The sequence below is a fragment of the Gallus gallus genome, chromosome 12 (assembly GCF_016699485.2).
Source record: "Gallus gallus isolate bGalGal1 chromosome 12, bGalGal1.mat.broiler.GRCg7b, whole genome shotgun sequence".
NCBI classification, from domain to species: domain Eukaryota; kingdom Metazoa; phylum Chordata; class Aves; order Galliformes; family Phasianidae; genus Gallus; species Gallus gallus.
This window is the reverse complement of record NC_052543.1, coordinates 6,102,826-6,127,739: the sequence shown is the minus strand read 5'-3', so window position 1 is coordinate 6,127,739 and position 24,914 is coordinate 6,102,826. Positions and strand designations below refer to the sequence as shown.

General features: G+C 38.0%; 1 long non-coding RNA gene across 1 annotated transcript in view; it reads right to left on the bottom strand.

The window, feature by feature from the left end:
- The window catches only part of LOC112533383, a 212,600-nt gene that overhangs the window by 149,191 nt on the left and 38,495 nt on the right, over positions 1–24,914 (bottom strand). Inside the window, exon 2 of the long non-coding RNA XR_006931346.1 lies at positions 13,301–13,439. This is a non-coding gene — a long non-coding RNA (uncharacterized LOC112533383). The remainder of the gene's footprint in view (positions 1–13,300; positions 13,440–24,914) is intronic.

The following is a 24,914-nucleotide window of genomic DNA, read 5'->3' as shown; positions in this document are numbered from 1 at the left end:
GCAAATGAAACTATACAAGGCTACTGAAGTACTGATGAATGAGAATTTGAGGAACAGACCTATCTGTGCAAAACTGTAGTTTTACAATGGAACTTTAGACTTCCTTATCCTAAACAACTTAAGTAATAAACTTTTTCCTAGAATATTTGTACCAAGTATCTATTTATGAAAGCAGAGGTGAGACTGAGGAGAGGCGGGAGAACTTCAAAGAGCAAAGCCACAGGTCTTAGATTTTTTGCAAAAAAACACCTGAGGAAATATGTCAAGTGGTGGGTGTTATGCAATGATTTTTCATTAATTTTAATTACTGTCATTCAATAGGATAGCGAGCATCCTTAGTCCTTTGCCTTCAAATTGCACTGGGACTTATGCCAAATCTCTTCTCCTTCACTGGTTCCCTCAAGCAATATTTAATAATGGAAGCGCTTTAACTTGTTTAAATAAGAAGCGTAAATGCCAAACACTTCTAAATGAGAAGGAACTTGTATCTTAAATGGCATATGAAGCCTTTATTCCTAATTCTATATACTAAAAACATGGGCTATTTGGGATCAAATAAAAGGCTTGATCAGGCTTGAGAAGGGAGTAGACAGAGCATCCTCATTTAAAGCAAAAAGCCTTTTTATAACTATAAATACTGCATGTTGATGGTGGAGGGGGAGGACGAGGTCAAAAAAAACCTTTGACAGTATCCTTTTATTTTGCATAAAACCATTACATTCTGCACTAGATACAGGTGACTTGAAAATAACAACCAACCTACTAAAAAGCCTCCTGAAGCACACTCTCTCATTTCTCCTAAAGTATTCAGTTAGTTTTCTGGAAACTAAATTTAGGTAATTTTAATTCAACTTAAATTTAGAAACCAGCAGTGCATATTGGAAGGACTCAGAAAGCACAGAGAACTATTGCTACACAGATATCATCTTTCCTTCTCACAGAGCAATCGATATTGCAGTCACTTCAGGTGGATTGAATCCTGAACCTCCTTCAATTTTTGGCTGTCTCAGAGCAGTGATATGAAGCCACGCTCCACCCTGTACCACATGGGTCTAATATCTTGCAGCAAGGCCCCAGCTGCACATCTTCTGAGATGGAAGAGAACAAACTCATTTTGTTTATTGACAACATGGAATGGGAAGGTCTGCATGTCACCTACAATTAAACATTGGTCTGGGAAAAGCAATTAATGCTATCACGGAGACCCTTCTGTTATTTAAATTGAAATCTGACTTGGATTTGTCTTTAGGTGAAATACCACCCAAAGGCAGAACTTACATCACTTACAACACTCCACCACCTGCCAGTTTTACTGAGAGCTTAATTTTCATTTCTCTGGTTAAAAAAATGTCATGGAAAACAGGTTGAAATGCGTCTGAAATGAAATATCTACATTTGGGTGGTTTGACTGTCCCATTACAAATAGTCAGGTAACAGTATTTCAGAACAAAAATCCCATTAATTTCACCTAACAGCTCTGGAAATGTGCATTTTGATCACTCCAAAACTGGTGCAGCTGGTGGCACTTCTTGGCTGAAATATTTACCACTTTTGATGTAAAGTCATAAGTCACTTATGCTAACTGAAAACTACTGAATCTAGCAGTGCCCTGGGTGTTGAAGTGCCCCTTGGGGATTCACTTGGTTCTGTTCACACCAGAGTTTCTGCTCTGCTACTTGCTACAGTTTTTCAGACCATGATCAGACCTAGGATTTTCAGCACCAAAGAGAAGATAGATAATAGTATAATCAGGAAATGGAAATTCTTACAGACCTTATCACAGAGCAAAGGAGCTCCATAGAGATCTATAGTGTCACAAGATAGCAACATGTCTGAGATGCAACATATGAAGCAATGAAATTTGCAATATATAGAAAAAAATTGAGATATCTCAGGAGATACAGAGAGAACAACAGAAGGTATCTTCTGTGCTCTCTTTGAGTCATATTCAATAATGCAGAAATTAATTTACTGTAGAGTGGAAATGCTCACTATGCAAGTATTTCATATGAGTATACAGTAGGGTAATATTAAATTGCACAAGCTGGACCTGAAGTGGTTCTGTATGTTGTACCTATTTAAAAAAGTATTGCAGAGGTAGCACAGAGGATATCATCAACTTCCCCTGTTTCCATGGTGTATTCTCTCTTTTGTAACAGTTTCTACATAAATTCACAGATGAAATACAAGTGAGAATTTTTCATATCCTGCTTATCAACTTTTAAAATCCTTGCACTAATGATGAGCATGGAGCACTTTTATATCAAGCTGTGGTGTTTGTTCACCTTTGCACGACGTATTAGAGCATAGCCTCCAAGAGACGTAACAAGGTCACTCCTTCACTAGTACTCTTTGTAGCTGTTTGGCATGGTGATTTGGACATGTGAAGAAACACATCTTTCAGCATCAGCAGATTTAGAAAATACACACTCTGCTTTGAAAAATGGGAAAATTGATCCTGCAGGGCTGTTTACTTCATCAACACACCTTTAAGTGCTATCAGGGCACCTGCATGTTGCATAATTGCTATTTCTCTCTCAACCAAATGTTAGTGAAATTTGTAGTAGGTAAAGCTATAATCAGAGCGAGTGCTACAGCCAATTTTCACAGATCATATTTAAAGAAAGATAAACATTAGTTATCAAGATCTACTCCGGAGTCATCCTTTATTACATACCCTCTGTACTGGCATTACTTAAGAAAGGTAGCTCATTTGAGCATGCGAGCTCAGCTGGTACATAACAGCCAAATTTCCAACCAAGTTTCCCTTGTGTTAAATTTTCTTACAAACTCTCACTAGAAATTATACAGAAAGACTCAGTCTTTCCTAGTACTTTTTGGAAGATAGATTTGTTTGCTCAAAAAAAAGATAATAATGATAACAAAACAACCCCTTTTCCTCCCTCCCACTGAAGCAGCAGTAGCTCAACACATAATACCACCAGAGAGAAGGAATTTTTAAAGAGCCACACATTTATAAGGACATAGAAAAAACCCAACAGTTTGGAGATAGCTCTACATCTACAATCACAGATTCTAAGAGGTTTTAAAAGAGCATCACTAGTCCATGCCTCCAAAGTTAAAACAGTCTACTTTCTTGACCTTCATGAAGATAATCATCTACTTTTCTTGATCTCTAAACTGATCCTTCTCATTGTCAAAAGTTACAGCCTCCTTTCCTCATGGCATTAGTCAAAAGCTAACCTGGCAGCAGTCACTCTACTAGGAATGTTCCCTTAGCATTAAACAGTGCATTTTCGCAGCATGACTAAGCTTCTAGATTCACAGGCACAATTGAAACGTTCTTTCCTATTTTAGGCTGTCTACCATGTCTCAGATTTGTTTGTTTAGATGTCATTTTTTTTATTATTGACATAATGGAAAGTAGAAGAGCAAATTGAAGATAAACGTAATGAGATTTCATCAAGAATCTCTTCTATATGTTCCCCAAAGAACTATGAAAGCCTTAAAATTCTTTGAAAAGACTTCTCTTTCTTACTTTTTGCCCCACATTAATACAGTTCCCTTGATCTCCTCTTTACCAATGGCTCTGTGTAAAGTCCACCACACTCCAGGCTGAATGTTATGACCTATCTCATCACTCAGAGACTGTGGGCTCAGTGTCTGGCTTTGGGTGCATCTTCAATTGAACATTGATAAGATGCTGCCTAACAAAACAAGCCACTGCTTAACTCTTTTCATAATATAATGGTGAAATTGTAGAACAATTGCCAGAATGAATGAATAAGGATGCTGAAGGGTATGCAATGGTAAATAGATATTTTTCATGTGACTGATCAGAGTGAAAACTATATTCCAGGTTATTGCATAGCCTGCAGCCATAAAATTGAATAACAATTGTTTGAACTAGATTCAGCAATACCTACCACAATCCAATAATGAAAAAAGACCTGCAGTGTCTTGTATTTTTGGATTAAGATTGTTGAATATTGTATTTTTAGAAGAGCAATAAAGACCTTCTACATTGCTCATGAAACACTTGCCAAAAGTTTAACCAGGTAGAACACTTAGTCTGGTTAGTAAAGAACTACAACATGAGAAAAGCTAGGGCTCATTATACTTCTGTGTGGTACTAGGTATAAATCTAGTCTAACGTAAGGCTATCTTGAGTCAGCAGAGGACTTGTGCTCTGGATTGTACTCAAATCTATTTTTTACCCTGGTAAAAAAAACTTCAAAATTAACCTTTCTTCTCAGAGATTACATTTGATCTGTTGCTGCTTTCCACTGAAAGTAATTTTAAAACACAAGTCATTCATATGTTTATTTGTTTTATACAAGAGACAAATAAAAAAAAGAACAGATCCACCTCAGAAGTTTTAGGAATGCCTATAGGAAGTCTGTGCGACCTTAAACATCTACTAAAGGTGTACACAAAGTTTGATTCTTCAGGAGTAGCTGATGCAGAACAACACCTGATGCGGTCACTGACTTCACAATCTGCTATTAACACCAAAGCACGAGAACGTAAGCATACATGCCAACGCACATCAGCTCTATTATTTAGAGAAAGTAGAGTATACATTTATCATGGGCAGCACTGACACATCAAAGCATAGATTACATGCCATGGTAAGGCTACCCAAACTTAATTGCTTTGTGGTTAACATCAATATTGTAAAAAAATAAAAAAAAGTTGTGGGCAGATCGTTGATGATTCAAACAAGAGGACATAGCAGACTCATGCATCAGAGAAAAGACAGCAAGGAGAAGAAAAAAGGAAAAAGAAAAAGGAGCGATTTGGATTGCTTTCCCTGCCTGTTCTGTGTAGGCCTTGTTCTTACTAGTAAATAATGCCTTAAAAAAAGTTGGGAGCAAAATAAGCGCACCGTACAAGGAAGGCATTATAGTGCGACTATGGAGTAGTTGTGGTTAAACTCAAGCCTTCATAAGTAGGAACAAGGTAAAAAAGTCTGAGCTCCCATATCATGCTGAGATGTTGCTTGGGATTAACAGTCACTGGTCAGAACACGTGCAGAACATGCTTTGTAGAAAAAGAAGAGAAAAACAAAATAAAACAAAAATCCCAGAAAACACATATGATGTACAAGACTCATACCTCTCCAGCCACTAAGAACAGCACGTATCCAGAAACCAGGAAGAGAGACATTATTATCCAGGAAGAGACCTCAAACAAAATCTGAACAAGAGCAAGATATCTGACTATATCACTTCAGAAACCATGCATGTCTCCATAACCATAAAGCAGATGATCAAAAAATAGCATGATAGCCTTCATGTCCACTATTCCTAAGCACTGTAGCATGGCACAAGATCATAAGTGTAAGAGAGAGCTCAGCAGAGACACATTTCTCCCTTCCCATGCACTGTGGAAGAGCTTCATCATTCCTGCTGGTAGTCAACTACAAATCTCATAATTACAGTTTGTCCTTTTAAAGGTGAGGAATTGTACATTGTACAATCAGAACTTTTGATGTAACTGGAATAGAAAGCTCCTCAGAACTAGATACCATAAAAAAAAAATGGAAAAATACTACTACAGCACTGAATAACTCAAGACCTTCACTATATTTTCACTCTTAACAGGCTGGTATGTAAGGGTTGAAATTCCGTTAACACTTGGGTTTCCTACAGCCAAGGGTACATAAGGATGAAGTAGACCGCAATCCTTTCTAATCCAAAACAATATCTGACACTGAAAACCCATTCTTTGGAACACAGAGCTCAGAGAGGAAAATCACCGAAAAGATTGATTTGCTCCACCACCACTACCAAAGTACAGACTGGTTACACACCACATGAAGAAATCAAGCTGTTCAATTGGGCCTGCCCAAAGTACTAGAAATGCCTGCCCAGCCCTAGAAACCCCAATGCTGAAGCTCAGCTGAGGCAGCAAAGAGATTTTACCTGCACCCAGCAGCACTTGTGCCAAGAACCCATCGACTCCAGGTGCTGTATTTACATCCTCCCAGCTTTCAATTAAGGAGTCAGACAGAAAAGTAAAAAGAGAATAAAAAATGTGGTGTAGAGAGGCATCTTTTTTCTCCCTATATGATTGCCAGTGGCTTCAATATAGACAATCTGTTATTACATTAGAACATTGGGGTTCTAATGATAACTATTAAGAAATATTTTAAAACTGATGCACGGCTCAGAGCTATTCACTACTGCCTTCACAGTCCTACAAGGCTGCTTGCATAATATGTACTTTTGTGATGAATGAAGAGCATAAAATGTTTTGTGAGAATATTTAAAACTATTTTTTCATTACTGTGTATTTATAGTTCAGTCTGGAGTCTAAATTTACACTTATCTGAATTTTAGGCTGATAAAATTGTGGCATCTGTAGATGTACCAGATCTGACATTAACAGGGAACGCCTAACATCTGTGTGTGCCAATTATTTTTAGAAAAAAACATTGTTAGGAATTAATATGCATGGGTGCTTTTAAAAGCAAATAGGGGTTTCCAAATCTATCATTTTATTGCTACTGGTACACAACCTGCAGCAAGGCTTAAGCTGCAGAATAAAATACAGTAAGGAAATAAATGAGATGATAACAACAGAATGCAGGGTGTGGCTGGATGCTCTCCTTCCTTACATGTAATGCACCTGAGCAGCATTGTATCATGTAGTATTCTTACACAATACAGCACAACATCACACCTGTTGCTGTGGCTCCCAAGATGTGGCGATAACTTATATTACTATCTGTAGTATGTTTGAAATACTTTAAGAAAGACTCATTACTTAATACATGTAATCTATATAAAATAGATAAATGATGTATCTTTATTTCTAAAAGTCATTTCAATCATGAGGTAAATTGGACAAGCTTAGGTATAAAAAGCCTTGGTAGCCAGGGCCATAAATGTTTTCTCTGAAATACAGGACTGACATGTCCAGTAGGCACAAGCTGCAGGCATACAGTTTGGCTGTGAGCGTTTTAATATACATATCTAATAAAATAGGGTTAGGATGGATGATAATGAAATGTGGCACTTGAAATATATTCTTGCCTGTTGAATACTTATTACTTAGTCATCCAATAACATGTTTTTGTAGAAAACCATTATGATTATCAGAATATTTTTTGCGATGGCCAAGGAACATTTTACAAACTAGTGTTTGTAACCTCCCTGAATTTATTCATAAACACTTTGTAAGTGCACCAGAATGATCTTATCCTGCTGAAGAGCTGCCTTGGTATCTTCACTTGCTGATGGCTCTTTTTCCCAGTGAGTTCCGTCTATTGGCAACTATTGAGTCAAAGGTACTGAGGAATGTCACCCCAGTCTTTTGCATGCAATCAGCTACAGAAGCTGATGTCTGAAGTCACCATATGTATGAAGTCAACCTCCTACAAATATCCTAGGTTTTGACATTTGTCTATGTGAATTACAAGAGAAGGAAGAATGAAAGAACACTTACATTTTCTATTTTCAGGAGCTGGATTTGGTCAGCTCTATTTACAGAAAAATCGATGGAAAATACTGACTTGAAATGTCATTTCTGAACTCAGTGCTCTACTGTGAGAATCTCATTCAGGATAACTGTATTTTTTTCTTTCCAATTTCATTAGCTCTCTTTTAATTGCAAACACTGAGCCAAATTTATGAGGCTGAGCAAAGCTGTGCTGTTTACATTGGTGCTTAAGAGCAGTGTTCATCTCAGAGCTCACATAATAGTAACATTTGCTAAGAGATCTCCAAGGAAAAACACCCTTTCGATTGCAGCAGGGGCTGTGGGGAAGCTGATGGGCAGATGAAGAAGCCTGAGAAGGAAACACATTGAAGATGATATGGCTGAGGGAAAAAAAAAGTTCCCATTCCTTTAGCACATTTGGATTTGCAATCATATCTCACTATTTGTAGGAAGCTAAAGAACTACACACCCTGCTGTAAGTGGGGACATGACACTCCCAGTGACACTGTATCAGAAGACGTTTGTCAACAGAAACGAGAGTCCTTCCAAAGGAGGAGAGAAGCAAGAGGTTAGTGCTAAAGGATGGCTGCAGGCTAGAAACAGAGCTAGAGAGTATGGAGCAGTGGGCTATCAACTCCATTAAACTGCTGTCTTTAGGAAAGTAATTCTTAGCATTCTGATTCCTTAATCTGTTAAACCAACTCTGTTATCAAGGAAGAAAAATATATATCAACTTCTTTTTTCTTGTGTTTGTTTTGGCTCCCGCACTTCCATGCCAGTGCCTGTCTCCTGTGGTAAACACTCTGCTCCTCCCTGCCCAGCAATGCTCTTTGTTGCCACCTTTCAGCGGCTGCTGGCACTTGTGCTAGGAGTACTCGTGCTAATGTAATCCCACTCTAAACAAAGCAAGAGCAGCACTCTTGACACCCCTACCTAGTTTTTAAACAGACAAACTCCTACCCGCTCTGGGAACACGCAGGTCGGGAGCAGCATCGTCCCAGGGGCGGCAGAAGGGAAACTCCTACACGCTCCCCAGGTACCTGCCAGGGAAAGCCAGCCTTAGCAGAGTCCCACAGAGAAAGCGCCTTGCAGGGCTTACACACAGGACTGCATCCCACAGCCCCGCTGGGGACATGTCTATCCTAAAGTAGAAAGGCAGTAAGCCGAATAGAACCAGGGCTTGGATCCAGCTGGCTTTCACTCACTCACAGCTCTGTGACTGACTGTGATCTTACAGAAAGGTTTGCTGCCACATGGCCACTCCATCGGAAAGCTGTGTACAATGGTATTCACCTTTGCAGCTGAGTTGAGGGGCGTAGTTTCATAATTTGCGCTGGAATTTTCACATTAAAAGGGCTGTTAGTACAGCAGCTACAATATTCCATTTACATCTGGTTGTGAAGTGAGATAGGGAAAAGTGAAAGAAGTGTTAATCAAGTGCTAATCTGGCCGCTAATTATTTTAACTGCCTCCACTTGGGATTTCTGTGCATGTTTCTTTTACTTTCCTCCTCTAAATGGGAGTGAAACGTACAAAAGGGCAGGTATTTCCTCCTTCCTGGTTCTGCCCCACCTATTTATTGGGCCATACCACATGCCTGGGAGTTTCATAATGGGAATTGGAAATGGAATTAAAAAAAAAAAAAAAAGGAAATTGCTACAAATGAAGCAATTTCCTGGGTGTAAACAGCGCTTGTAATTCTGAAGAACACATTTAACATGAAAACATATTTTGTTCTGTCAAGCGAGTGTGATGATTTGTTGTTAGATACTATTTAGCTGAGAACATTAACAAATAACCTCATTATGATCACTGATGGCATAAAAGACCAAGGGCTGAACACTGAAGTCCCAGTGTGGGCATAAGTCCAGAACTTCAGTGATGCTTTTATCTGGGCTATCACATTAGGATCTGGTCTTGACAAGTTCCAGCTCTAATGGATAACAGTATACTCTGGACTAAGTAATCAAAAATCTGGTAACACGCTTTAAAAAAAAAACAACACAAGCTGAGATTCTTGGAGCCAAAAGCCATTGACTTCCAACAAACATAAAACTTAGTGCAGGTTACTACAACACTATTCACACAGCTCAGCGACCGTGGTAGGTATTTCCTAGGATCTCAATGGGATCTTCAATAGGCACCATGCACTTGCCTCATCCAACTTCTGTGGAACTAACACTCTGGCTGAATCATCCTGTAAAACAGGCAGCACCCTGCTGCTGTATCAATGACCTTCAAGAGCTCCTGTTCCCACAGGAGCTTCATAAATCTCTAAAAAGAGCTGCCCACTGGTGAGCAGGCCACGCACGTCATTCACTGTGTCCCCAATTACCCAAACTCATTTGGAAATCCATTCCCAAATTCTTCTGGAAATAGAAACTTAGGCTTCTACTCATGTAAACTTCTGTATTGCTCTCATTCTTATTGCATATTTTTTTTTTTTTTTTTTTTTTTTTTTTTAGGACTTCTTTGAAGACTTTAGGTTGAATTTAAAGGTATTCAATTCCATTTTGTCCTTTGCCCCTCTAATGCGTGTGGCCTGATATGTGCACCATACAGGCATAAAACATCAACATCAAAAGCTATCCAAGAACATATACACAGCAAAGATTAAATGAATTTCACCACTACACACTGATGTATCACTGAGGCATAGTATACAGTTAGTTGGCTACGACAGCACTAAAACTAAGTTATATTTCAGCAGTCCTGGATGTACTAGAGGTAAGAAGATCATTCATCCAAGGATAATCAACTTTTGGAAATCGTTCACTGCTGCTATAACTGAACACAATGCACCAGCAATTAGTTGTGCATCGTTGCTTTCAAATTGCACAAAGCTGACTGCAATGGGAGTGGTGACATTTGTTAAACCAGCTTTTGTATGAAGTAAGAGATCACCTGGAGGAGGAATATTACTGAAATTTATGTTTCAGGTCATATCTGGGAATTTACATTTCAGTTGCAGAATGTCTCCACTTGGCTTTCACAACTAATGATGTCATAGATCAAAGATACAGGATATCTTAGAAAGCCCTGCTGGAGACATACAATGAATAATTCAACATTTGTGGACAAGTTCCTACTCTCATTTGTACATGGATTAATAAAATCTGATTTCACTGAATTCAAAAGGAGATTTTATTCTGGTGTGAAGGCTGTCTGAATGAGACAGATAAACTGCAAACATGGATTTACTGCCTTCACATCAGGTGTCAGGTCCATATTCAGTCCACTCAAATGAAATACCTTAAAACCATCTTCTACAGTCCATGAAGAGAGAGAAAGAGGCACTTTGAGTAGAAAAAGCATGGCAAACTACACCAAAGACCAAGCTAAAATCCTAGCTCAAGAATTACAGTGCAACATTAGATTATAGATCAGATTAATTCATCACATACACATGAACACATAGGTCAGAATAGTAATGAACTGCCTGTATTTGGATGAAATACTCATGAGAATGCTGTAATTTTCTTTTTTGGGAGTATTTTGCAATGGAAGGAGGAAACAAGCCTGGTAATTTTTTATAACAGGCTTTTGCGTGCACCTAGAAAACAAACAAATATACTTAGAAAAAATCAGTGAAGAAGTAGATATTAAAGGCCACTGCAGTTGGATTATATCTGGCACTCTCCAGAGAGTGTACACAATCTCCATGCCTGGATGTACATGCCAGTCTTTACTGCCAAATTCATTAACCACTGTGTTCTACTACATTTGGATTCAGTCCCATAGGGAAGTTTCCAGTTGATTCCCCTTGCATGTTTTCCCAGTTAGATTTGTCTCATGAGTTTCCTGAAGAAGGGAGAAAAGAGCTAGAAGAACCTTAAAAACTACTGGATGAAAACAGTCTCTAGCAAGGTGTCTTGTTTGCTGACACATGCAATTAGAATGCAGTTATCTTCAAATATCAGAAATTGAATTATTCGTTTCATATAAACCTAAATCTATTTTTGATTATGCTTTTTAAAAGAGAAGGACTCATATGACTCTTCTTTGTATGGGGAATAGTCAAATGCAAACACTAAATAACTTCAGCCTGGCAAGTGTAGCTCTTACACTGAGAAGTTTGGACCACTAATACCAGTATACATAAATAAAGTCAATATGACCATTTTGGATAACAGAGGAAATCAAACTAGGACATGATAGACACAAATACCTTGGGTTTTTTGTGTTGTAAAACTGGAAGCTTCTTATAACTAGGTTTACAATACTTATATAAAGAGAGACTTCAGAGATTTTTAACACAATTCAAACACAATGTAATTATAATTCATGTAATTCCTTTTGTTTGCTTTCACTAAATAAAAATGTGGAAGCAAATTAATAAATATGTCAAATGGCAATATTTTCTGTTTAAACGTTGGAGTGCGTCTTTAATATTCAGATTTCTGTCTCCCATGAAATTAATAAGAACAACTGGAAATTAAATATGTAATAATTGAACTGCTTGTAAAAATACACAGGCTTGACACGAAAACACGTTCTACTCAGCGGGCTAAAAAATGGAAAATAAAGTACATGGTTATTCTCCCATCCTCAAGTGATTTGTGGCTCAAGGTTTTACAAGCTCGGATTCAAATTCAGGTCAAATATTTGGGAAGTAGCTTTGCTCACAGCTCATTCTGACTCCTGAGCTGACTCATCCTGTCCTGACTCACTTTACCCTGGAAGGTTAATCTGTGAAAGGCTCTTATCAGGCCTGTTTCTGGAAAACAATACGTTCTCTCTCTTGCGGACCCCTGATAGCATCAATAAAATAGCGGCTCCAAGGGAATTGCCATCTGTAACTTCGAAGTTCAGGACATCTTCACAGCTCTTGCATAAAATTTTGTGAAAGAAGTTGAAAATCATTCCTATTTCTATGATCAAATGACTCTTCTCTCAGAATGCTCTGGTAGATTTCTTTTGGTCTCTATATCAAGTGCACTTTTCAAAGCCCTGGTGATATAACTCAGTGATTTCTCGATCAGTTTAAATCTGCACAGATACTAATGACTTAATCCAGGGCCTTCCTCCCTGCCTTATCTCACTTTTTCTAACACTATCTTCTCTCTGTATCTTTCATTTACTGTCTCATCCCATTCTTATCTTTACTTCTTTTATCCTTCTGTTTATCCTAGTCAACCTTCCCAGTTTCTAAGCCACAGTGGATTCTAACCTCTTATTCAAATCCTTCCTTCAAGCCCTCTCCTTCCCTAAAGCTTCCCTAAAGAACACAACTCCTGCAAACTCATCCACATGATCCTGATCTTTCATTTGCTGTTTTGTATGTTGCTTTAAAAATGGCCCATCCCCTTGCCCTACAAAATTCCTATGTATCCCTTTGTATTACTGTGCAAGACCTATTTCACTGACACTACACAAATGAGTAATACATTTGGTAAGTTAATAGAAAAGCCTAAAATTACTGCAGACCATTTGGTAGAAGCAGTAAATAAGGAGCAATTAATACTATTATCATTTACAGTTAGAATATATACACTGTCCACAAGTCTGGCAGTTCAAAGGAGAGTTAAGAACTATATCAGTAGTCTGTTTTCTCTTGAATCATTAGTTTTATACAAGAACATTGATCAAAGGCATTGGTAGCAAGTCAAAGGCATTGGTAGCACTTACATGATGAAGTGTTCATCATGTACAAAGACCCTGGAAAATTGCTCAGACCTGAACTCAGCTCAGCCAAAATCAGGTAAGCCATAAATAATCAGAGTTAAAGATGATCTGTCAGATCTGAACAAAGGAATTCCACAGACAGGAAAGAATGGCTACAGTCTCAACAGCAATGGATGTTTTTTAATTAGGACCCTTGTCGGACTTCAGAACTTCAGTACGCAAAATAGTGGCAAAGTCATCATCATACATGCTCCAAACAGCCACTTACCTTGCGGCTGCAGCTACTAATAGATGTGCTGTAGAAAACAAAGTAGTCTGGCTTCCTCATTTCATTAATCAAAATCCATAATTTTTGAGGGAGAAAGAGCAGGTCATTCGTGAGAACGCTGTCCGATGCCAAAAGGAACCTACAATGACAGAAATGCAAACTTTCTTAATATCACAAAGTTAAATGAAAATAAAGTGAAATTTCAAAAGTTGTGGGGAAAAGTTCGGAATATTTTGTTGAAAACAAAAAACAATTCAGGCTTTCTGGAAGCAGTTCTTTCCTTCTCATCCTGCTGAAGCATAGGACAAGATTAGTAAATATTCAAGTTCTGTATTTTTTGCACACCTACAACTAGATAATTAAAGGTTATCCCAGGGGAAAAGAAACATAATATATTTTTCATGGGATCTTCTGTATTTGTGAAAAATCTGTCACAATATGCCTTTCTGTTTTTCTGAATTGTTGGCAAAAGATTCATTGAGGACAGTTTGTGATACCAGTTCATGCTCTTCAGACACGCTTGGTACGGAAGTAAATGGAAAGCACTAATTGGTTTAAGTGAGCAACTGTCAGAGGCCAGTGACTTTTGACCCTCACTGATCAGACTGAAAGTAAAGAGACTACATACCTCTGCCAAACTTTTGAGTCACTCTGAATTATGTTCTGTACTGCACTGTTTTAACCCCATAGAATAGTTGATTTAAATGTTAATGTAACAGCTTATAGTACATACTTCTCATACTCCTAATTAAATTAATTAAATCCTAATTAAACTAGTTTTCCAAATCCATAAGACAGTCCATAATGGACAAAATGTCCATTAATTCAACACGCACCTGCTGAAATCACTGGAAATATATTAAGTCATTATTTCTTTTTCTGGGGATCAGGGAGGGAACCACAGATGTTAACATCAAAATTGTTCTCTAAAAAGTGTTTTTTTTTCCTAATGATTAGCATAAGGAAAAATAAGTTAAAGGACAAACTACAAAACTCGATACTGCTTGAATTACTCACTAGTCCCTGGTAACAGTTACATTAACAGAAGTCATCATTCCCTTTCCAGGAATGGAGCAAATGGTAGCATTAGTCCTCTTGCTCTTTTCACGCCACCAATCAACATACTAGGTAGCATTTGTCACTAAGAAAAAGTTACACTTTTTCATTCTTTGTTAAAATTCAAATTCAAGACAAAACTCCAAGGAACTGAATTTGACCTTGAACTGATTCCAAATATTTGACTTGTGCGCTCCCAGTTGAAAGAAAAATCAGGGATCCTGGCTCAGGGGTGAAATGGAAGCCTTGTTTGAACTATAAAATTAGAGCAGCTTGAGAAAAATGATCGCATAGTATAGGGACATAAATTAAAGGTAAATCATGAAAACAATGAGGTTTAAAAAAAAAATAAAATCACTTTCCGTTAAAAGTCAATTATTTTGCTAGAAGGTCAGATATATTTTCAGTAATAACATTGTTCACCAGTAGACCATGAAGACCTGTACATGTCTGAAATACGTAGATCTTTTCATACGTGCAACAGAAACTGAATGTTGGAACTGTGACAAACAGCCTCTACAAAATTACAATGCAAGTTTGACCACATGAAGTAATCAAAGTCTCAGTTTATTAAAATGTGTTATTTATGACTTAAAGAAAATATTTCTTGTCCGCAAAAGAAAAATGACTTAAGAATTAACCCTTTTTAATATTAAACATTTCTTTTTTGCATTAAACTTACAAATAAGTTTATTCACAAAGCAGACAAACACAGAGATGCCAAGTCTCCCACGTTACCATCAGCTGGATTCATTCTCTAACTAATAAATCTTCTGATTCATGTAATCTTTTTACAGAACCATAACCCCCCACCCTGCTGGCTAAGGTTGCTGACATTCTCTCTGTAACGATTCCCTTGGCTGCTGGCACCGTATGACACTGTACCATAACTACAACCGAGCAAACAGTGATTTGAAGGATTGCTTTAAAATGGTTAATGGTTGTCTTAGAGCAATGCTCCTCAAGATCTTTTGTCAAAAGTAAGATAAAATACATTGAGTTCTCCTGGATCAACTTACTCAGCATGAATATTGCTTTCCTCAACAACAACAAAACCAGAAAAGAACATAAACCAAAAAACACCAAGCTTTCATATTCTTTTATTTTTTATTTTTAGGGTCGAGTCCTTCTGTTTACAACTATATCTTAGCCAAAGAACAAGGACTGGTACAACACCCTTCAGCCCTGATGCCCCCTAAATCTGCACAGTTGCAAAAGCAGCATTTTGAAAAGTTTGATTTCATCTCACCTGACATGAAAAACTCATGGCCAAAATTTGCCTCTACAAACACACAGCAGTAAACCACTACCATGGCAGCTTACACTTCCAGCCTGAAGGCAAAACCGGGCTTTCTAGATATATATCTCCGTCTCCAATGGCTGCTTGATTAATACAGACAGCAGAAATTGAGCAAAAAGTCAGTGTTTGACATGCCTCTGCAGTCTTGGACTCTAATCCTACAGGGAGCCTTAGGATGTGGCATTACTGCATGGCAGTACTGCCTGATGGAGGAAGATGTGCACTGCTCCTACACGGACACACTCTCACCTTCAGCTTTTCAGCAAAAGAGGAAAAATATATTTATATGTGAAAAAATAATGTAGGAAAAAAACGCATTTAGACCTGAACGTAATTTACAGTGTAAATCATTACAGTCCAAGATTTCCTTATGAGGGTTTCCTAATAAGGACTGCTTGGTTCAATATCACATGATAAGGGTCAAGTGACAGCCAGGTAACAATTGCATTAATATGACCAACAAGTCCCAAGTTAATACAGAACAAATTGAGAAGAAGTGGGAGATGTCCACTGCACTCCACATTCATGTATTTAATACACTGAAACCAAAGGAATAATTCTGACTATGGAAAGTAAGTGTTAACTTACATTGTAATAAAGTGAAGTTTTAAACAATTTTTGTGTTCTTGCCCATGTTAACTAATAAGTATTAGAAAAGGGAAAGGCTAGATTCAAGCAGGGCTAAAAAGGTACGCAGATGGCCTTACTAAGCCTAGCACAGCGGGGTCAATCTGGCAGCGCCAGTGGTATGAAAGAACAAGGCTCTGAGCCTCCAGTCACAGTTGTACCTAGTTTTTAAAAAGTGCTTCAAGTTGGTGTTTAATTCAACTAGTTTTGTTGTATTGAAGGGTTAGGTACAAGTATACAGTTAGGCAAGGAAATAGTTTCAATATAGTGATCTTGTTGTTGTTAGAATACAGGAAGATGCCTTTAACAAATAACACTTTGTATTGCATCTGTTCAGTGAGGTTTTGGGGGTTTTGTTTTTATTTCAAAGGCACAATATTGAAATGATAGTGGGTTTAACGCTTTCCAAATGCTTTCAAGTCTGAATACTTCAGACCTGATGTAAGTCTTCCCTTAGGGATTTAATGTTTTTAATTATCTCTGAAGTTTTATCCATCATAATAGCTAAGTGAAATCATTTCTCTTGTACAGAACAAAGAGGAGTCAAATATATAAATCAATATTTGATTTTTTAAAAGTTATTTACCAGAGCAACACATGACAGCCATTGAAACAGTAAAAGAGTTCCTAATAATTATTTTTAGAAAGAGAGAACACAAGGACATTTTTGAATAATGCTAATTCTTTCAGAGAGGCAGAAATATACTCGAGCAGCAAAGTGGGAGAGTGGGAGAGAGAGAGAGAGAGAGAGAGAGAGAGAGAGAGAGAGAGAGAGAGAGAGAGAGAGAGAGAGAGAGAGAGAGAGAGAGAGAGAGAGAGATGAATAATGATTACTTTTAATTACTCCTGCATTCATTCCAACCACAGGATCAGGTAGGACTTGAAAGGCTGTAGCTTATATGAAAGTGATCCTAAAGTTGCCCCAGCCACAAAAGACTTTCATAATAAACCAAGGTAGCCAGATTGCTTTGCAAGTATTGCTCCACTAAAGACTTTATTCTCATCCTTTTCTCTATGGTTGCCTACTAACAGTCTCTGAAGTTCTGAAAGGACATGGGCAGACTGATCATTTTCCAATCCTTCAACCAGACACAGCCCTCCATCACCAAGATGCACAAAACTACAGATCCTGATGTAATCAGTCTGAAACTACATTCAGAATCGCCTTTTAGCAAAGGTGTGATTTTTCTTACCATTTCCCCCTACAAGTATCCAGTAACAGGCTGGAGGAAGTGAGTTCTTTTCCAGAACTTCAGTGCAGCCTGGAGCCACCCTTGTGCACCCCAGTCCTACACCCTCTGCCTCCTGCTCTCCAAACCCAAACTCTGGTCTCTCTCAAAGCCCAGCCCAGGCTCCCATATTTTCTGCTTCTCCAGTTGTACTTGTCCCCATCCTGCAAAATATATTTATCCGTAGTCTCATCCTTCATGGACTCTGTTGCCTGAACATCAGGAAACTCGTAGACTTTACCTGTGATCTGTGTGGGTGACTGCCTCTATTTCAAAGGCAAAGACCCCAGCTGCATCTCGCTTCCACTTTCCCCTGATAAATGACCCGTGTATCTCTATCCTTGTCTCTACCTTATGAGACTTCTCGTGACCCCTTGACCTCTATACGACCTGATATAACCTGTCACCTCTGGACACATCAGATAAGATCAAATGAGAGGGGGCTGCAGAGCACTGAACTGGAATTCGCAGTCTGTAATTTTGCCACTTCTGCCTTATGTGTAAGGATAACTTGATTAAGCCACAGCATTTTTGCATTCCAATTTAACACAAATATTATATCACATCTTCTTAAGCAGTAGACTGCTGCAAGTGCACTTCTATAACATTTTAATCTAAGCTGTGAACTGTAAATCCATGTGGTATTTGGGTACTGAGGCTGTGGAACATATCAGTTTACCTTCTAAACCTTTGTTTTGCATTACATGCATTTCCTATCACATTACTAAATACATAGACTACAAGGAGTATAATTTGAATCATTTCCCAGGCAGGCATAAGAAACTGGGTTAATTCTCAAGTACATTAATCAATGGTTTACCTCTTGGCATTAATTCCTCATTCTCCCCCACTGAGTGGTGGTGCTTGGAGCGAGCTGTCACTGGCTGCCAGCTGTACTGCCACTGAGCTGAGAGCTGGCAGAGCAGTCAGAAAAGGAACTATTATATTAGCATTTCAGCGCTGACATGCTATTATTGGAGTCAATACTGGCATAAAAGTGGACTGACAAAACGGAGAACGAGGACATGAATTCTGCTTTAATGTGGCATCCTTTCTGTAACACCTGCAAAAGGATGCATTTTCCCTCCAGGATTTGAGATGCTCACAGATTAGGAGGGCCACACCCTGCTTAGAGAAAGGCAACGCCACTCCTCTGATAAGCAAATTCAAAGCATTTTCTTGGATTTATCAACTCTGTGTTTCCTGACCCATGTAATTTTTGCCTATGTAAGGTATGATCTGGACCTCATCTCCTGTTCCATTGCAAAACATGCAAAGGCAAACGTTATTGCAGAAATACAGTATAGAGATATCCAGTAGATATTAGCAATTGTTATTTCATTCTACTCCATATTATTGCCCACAACTCTGAAATAGCTACTTTTTTAAAAGGAGATCGATACAGAATTTCCAATTTACAAATAAGAAAACAGAAGCACACAAAAGAAAACAACTTGCCCAAATTCCCAAAGGGAACCAAACCAGGGCTCCTGGGGAATAGAATCCAGGGATCCGTGTCACCGAATCACTGTTTGATGTCATGCATTTGGTAAATATCATGGACAACACCAAATGGTAAACAGTCTACTTCAGATATGCGTTGCGAAACATCCTGATAAGCATTCTTGTTATTTACTGTGAAGAAGATACAGTGATGGACCCTGAGACAGTGCCACAACTTGCAGGATCAGTTCCAAATGAAGAGGCTCAACTGAGGTAAAATAATTATCCCAACAAGATTGTTAGAAAGTGAGTTACTGGACAGGACTTTCTGTTTGCTTGTTTTCTTGATGTTTTTTTCCTCATGTGTTTGTTTGAAATGAACCCTGCAGCAATTAGATACCAATCACATCACCACCACAAAGTTATAAACAGGAAGGGAGGTACAGTCCAACACGTGCACCCAGGTTTCTCTAATCCTTTTTTCCTTTCAGGCAAATTCCAGGCTGTTCCCACCTGCCTGCTGTACCCTCGCTGATCAATTATCCTGTTGAACAGAAAGCGAACCTGCTGCAAAGGGTTAAGGTGGCTGCACTCTTGTAGTCAGCTGCATTGAAAACAAGCTGTATAAACATGGCCAGAAAAGAGAAATAATAACACAACTGTCCTTAAAAAAGGATCATAATGTAATTAAGCGTAAAAATTATGATAGCTCTAAAAAGGATCAAGGTCTTCTGTAAGACTACTACTTTAAAAGGCCTTAAAAGCAGGCAGAAGTGTGCCATGAACACAACAGCTTTCTGAGGCATCAGCTCATTTGTTCATTTAGAGCATTTAGGGGAAGACAATGGCCAATGGAAGTCTGAAGCTCCTTTCGCTGCACTTAAGGAGGGGTATTGAGGGCAAAGGAGAGGAGAAATTTTCCAAGCTGAGTTTTGGCTGTCCCAGTGCAGAATCACAAGAACCAAGTGGACAGGATAGTGGTCACACTTCGGAAAGCATTCTCTAATTGCCTGCTTTGTTGAAGGCGTCAGTGCCATTTACTGGTAAAAGTAATGGCTATGCTAGGACAACTATATTCTGCAAACAGCATCCTGCCTTACCAAACTCACTGAACGTCCTTTAGAACATAAATATTTTCTGTTACTTACAACCTGGACTAATCTTGAACTGAGTGTCTATTTTTATATATGACTCATTCTTCTGTAAGAGCCTGGAATATACAGGTTAGGACACTGAATAATTGATGCTGTTCAAAGTTTTGCATCTTGTGTTTTGTATTCAGACTCTCCTCTGATTTAACAGTTTATTCTCTCACTCTCCACCTTCCAGAAAAAGATTACACTTTATTTTTACTGCAGTGCTTTGTTTTCAAGAATTCTGTCACTGGAATTTGTGAGAATTATCTCGATCTGGAAAAGATTCCCCCTTCCTTCATTCATACCTCGGGCACGTACTAACAAGACAAGGTATTTAATGAATGTCAGAGAACAAATCTCAGCAGCATGCTGATAGAGTACTGACATACAGTGGTGACATGTGTTATCTTCTGGGCCAGACTGATGCACTGTATGATTATGCATGCCATCCTGTACCAACTCAGCTTGAACTGGAGACAATGGCAACAGAAAATGTTAACACTCATGATCTCATGAGAAAATGAAGCTGCCATTTCACAACCAGGTAAAGCACTAACAAGTATTTGCACTGTCCTAGCTATAAACCTAAACACTCTTTTCAACAGATATGATTAATTTGCTGCTTCTGCAGTATTACCAACCCCTCACTTTCAAAATTCATGAGTCAAGTCCCAAAAGCTCATGTGACAGGATTAAGGGGGGGAGGTCTTTCTCTCTCTCTCTCTCTCTCTCTCTCTCTGTGTGTGTGTGTGTATGAAGACACGTATGGACTATCATTTGCCTTTGGGATATCAAATCTCAAGGATGTATGTTAAAATGTTCAAATTTTTGCTGTAACTAAGAGAATTTAAGTAGCTATATTTAAAAAGCAGATAAAATTACGAGATGAAAGATTATATTCAAATATTCAATTCAAATGATCTTCAAATAATGCATCAGTGAAGTTCATTGTGAAGGAAAAGTTTTAAGCTTGATTTAATTTTCTTCACTGGTTTCAAAGATGAAGTGATGGGTTTTCTTCCACGATCAGTTTGCTTAGTGGAAAGTCTATTCTAATAAAAGACTATTCTAACAAAAGGACATCTGATCATCTCTGCTATTAAATTAGTAAGTGAAAAGCCTGAAGAAGCTGAGTTTGGATTTTTCTTCATAATGTGCTCAGGAACATGTTACCCTCAACAAAGCAGTAACCAGACTGGAAACTTTGTAAAGTTAGATCCTCCTTCACTTTGGTTAAGATAACATATAGTACTCAGCTGTTTCTTAAAGAAACATTTTCCATTTTAAAATGTTTAGGAAACCAACATATCAATAACCAAAATGGCTAACTGCTAACCCAAATACCTCCTAAAGTTGAGAGACATCTACTTGACTGTAATCCTGTTCCAAATGATGTTGGGTAGGAAGCACTCGGGATGGACATGCACCAATTTCTGAAGAATCCACACAAATAGAAGTGTCTCTGTGTGCTTGATTTGAATTACCTTTTTTTTCCAAGAAAGTACATTACCAGTTTGCAATGAATTGTTGCATCATCAATTACAGATACCTAAAATATTTGAAGGTATCTGTGGCTACAGTCTCCAGTCTAACTACGTGAAAAGTAGCCCAATTACTGTTATATCTATCTGAAAGGGGGACACAGAGATCAAGCAGGAGTCCAGGAGTTATCCATGACTTGAGTCATCATTTAAGCTCTGCACAAAGCAAAGGTAGAACTAGAATTTAGCACCTCCATCTTACAAAACGTCAGTGCTTTTTTCAGTTGAACTACAGGGAGGTAAGCTGTGTTAAATTGAACTATTTGTTTTGAACATACCTTCTATGCTTGCTAAAGTACAATACATGCCTTGTTGAGACTCAGTTTCAGGAGTAAAATGATGCTAATTCTGTGTAGGTGTTAATTCTGCTCATGGAGTTTACACTTTGAACATTGCCTAACTTTGATTTTCTCAGTTTGGACAAGCCAAAAGATGACTTTTGATTTTCAAGGTGCTGAGTGCTCTTATCTTTCTTTAATTTGTTATAGCCTCCCTTTTCAATGGGAGCTAAGGGTACTCAGCACCTTTGGAGTCTTACAAAATCAAGAAGGTATTGTTCAGATCCATGTAGTTCAGCACAGCAGCAAACAGCAATAATGACTGCCATAATAGGTGCTGTTCAGCCATATATATTGATGCTGACACTCTATGAAGACTAATTCAGATACTGTTTTTCCTTCTCATTTTCTCCACTTTGTATCTTTAATGAGTTTTATTTTTCTTAAGGCCAAGGAAATTTCATGTACAGTGCCACTTTTGCACAGGAGATGTAGGAATTTCCTACATTCATTGTGTATAATAGATACTCTGGCACTGAGGCATGGAACTCCCACACTACTACTATATTTGTCTAAAACAAGCAGAGGCAGATCAGAAAGACTACAAACTATGATAATAGAATACAATGAATATGTAACACCGCTTCCAAGTATTTGAAAATGCTTTCCTACAGCATCTTAACTACCATGCCAGAAATGTTGCTTTTCAGACTCGTGGGGGATAATTCTCTGTGTCAAATTCTGTAGTGTCAGATACATATGAACAAAGGGAAACAAACAAACAAGCAATCAAAGAGTTGACCCAGTTAGAAAAATCACTATTCTAAACAGGGACGTGTCCCTATGCAGCACAGACACATCAGAAAAATATCTTTCTGTAAAAAGATGAGAAGTAAGGGAAACAAATGCACACTTTTAATTGATAGTAGTTGGGCATAAGGAGTATTCCCCCAGAATGCTAATTCCATATGCCTACTTCCACTTTTTATTAAAGCAATCATAAAACAGCCATAGTAACTTTTATTCAATACTTTCTAGGACTAAAAACAGGATCTAGACTATAAATAATAGCCTCCATGCCCACAAAGAGTTAGTTATTCCCTTAAGTTTGCCTTGATCACAATGGACTGATGACTTTGCTCTTGCATTTTTGCGTTTCCTTATGAAATCACTACTTTTATACATTAAGACGACACATGGGATATTTCCCCTCTAAGTAGAAAATGGATTCATAACTCAACAGTGCAAGCTGGCTTTCCAAATACTGCTCTATATATGAAGAAGGCAAAATATCCCACTGAAACTGTCATTCTAGAGAGTTCATTCCCTTGTCTGGGCAGAAACCAGATGCAATTTATGATATTTTCATGTTATTTATCAGAATAGGTAAAACACAAGTAAATCCCTGAGTAGCAGACCTACCGCAGTTTGATTGACCTCTGAGTTTTGGCTTATGGTTAGACTGTCTGTCATCTCAAAATATAAAATTGTTCTCCTGTATTTGGAGTATTCAGAACATTTTTCACCTCTTTCTCTAGTAGGTGCTCAGCCTCTGCTGCTGCCTTTTCCCATACACTTGACCATCTGTTATCATGAACTTGAAGGAAGTATTGCCACTTCACCAAATCTAGCAGGAAATAAGTTCAGTACTGGAGAGCAATGGGAGAATCCTACCAGTTCCTTGGAAAATGAGCTAAAATACAATGGTTGAGGAAACAAGAAAAATGACAACAGAAAGCCTTTTTCAGCTATTTAACCTAATTGTCTACAAAGACTCTAATAGCTCACTCTCTTTTTAAAACTAAACATATTCTGTTGTAATCATCAAATAAAAACAGGGTTCAGGTATGCTAGATAAGCTTGTGGATAGTGTGAAATAAAAATAACTTTCAGGAATACTATACCTTGAGTATTTACATTCCTGTTTTTATAATTATCTTAATTAAAAAGTAATTATTTCACTTACAGATAAGCTTATCTCTAACATGAAACTACCTGTCTACAATTAAGAAAATTGAAAACCATAAATATTGCGTTTTTTCTGCCTTTAATGGTCTCTCTGTACTTTAAATACTCTCTTCACCAAAAGGAAGATGTACTGTTATACTGAATTGGTATTCATAGATCGTAAAAAGAAGTCAGTTTTCTAATAACGGAAGCAGGGTTTCCAGAACAGAATGAGCTAACAAAAACATGCTTCCACTTTGTAGCAAAAACATAAACTGCTAATACAGGGTTAGACATGAATATTTTAACTAGTCAATAGTACAGTGAAGACTCCCTGTCAAAAATTAGTTGTCTTCTCCTGAACGTCTTTCTCCATTGTTGCACTGTGCTTCAGGCCCGAGGCCTTCACCTAGTCAGTCCTAGAAACACGGAGCCAGGTGCAAGCAAGATTGCTGTTTCTGCATCTGATTAGAGTTAGCAAGCAAGCACATTATAAATTTATCTGTTTGGCTGGCATTCATGCTCCAGGTTCCCTTTTTCAAGATGGAACTGTATCTCTTAAGACCTCTTAGATAAGCTGTAATATGATATAAAGGGCTGCTTCTATTTGTAGAGAAACAAAACAAGGCAAGTATGACATAGAACATGTTTAGGATATGTATTTTCACTGAGAATGATCTGTCCTCCAGCCCCTTCACACATGAACTGTGATAAACCCTAGATCAAAGTAGGAGTGGGAAAGTAAAATAGTGCAACAACCTCACGGAAGTTGTTGGGTTATCGTTCTGGATGGAAACTGGCAGGTAGGTGGGACTACAAAATTGGTTACTGCACAAAACTTAACTCACATATTTTAAATACCACTTAGAACATAAATTAAGCAAGGTCTTAGGAAGCTGTCAGAAGCCACAGTGAGCCTTTAATACTACTCATTGGGTCCAGCGGAAGTATACACAAATACAAACTGTCTTTGTCTCTAGTACGTATGCTGTTAAAGTACATTACTTAACTCATCAGCTCAGGCATCTTCTAAACCACTTATTCTCCCAGTCTAATA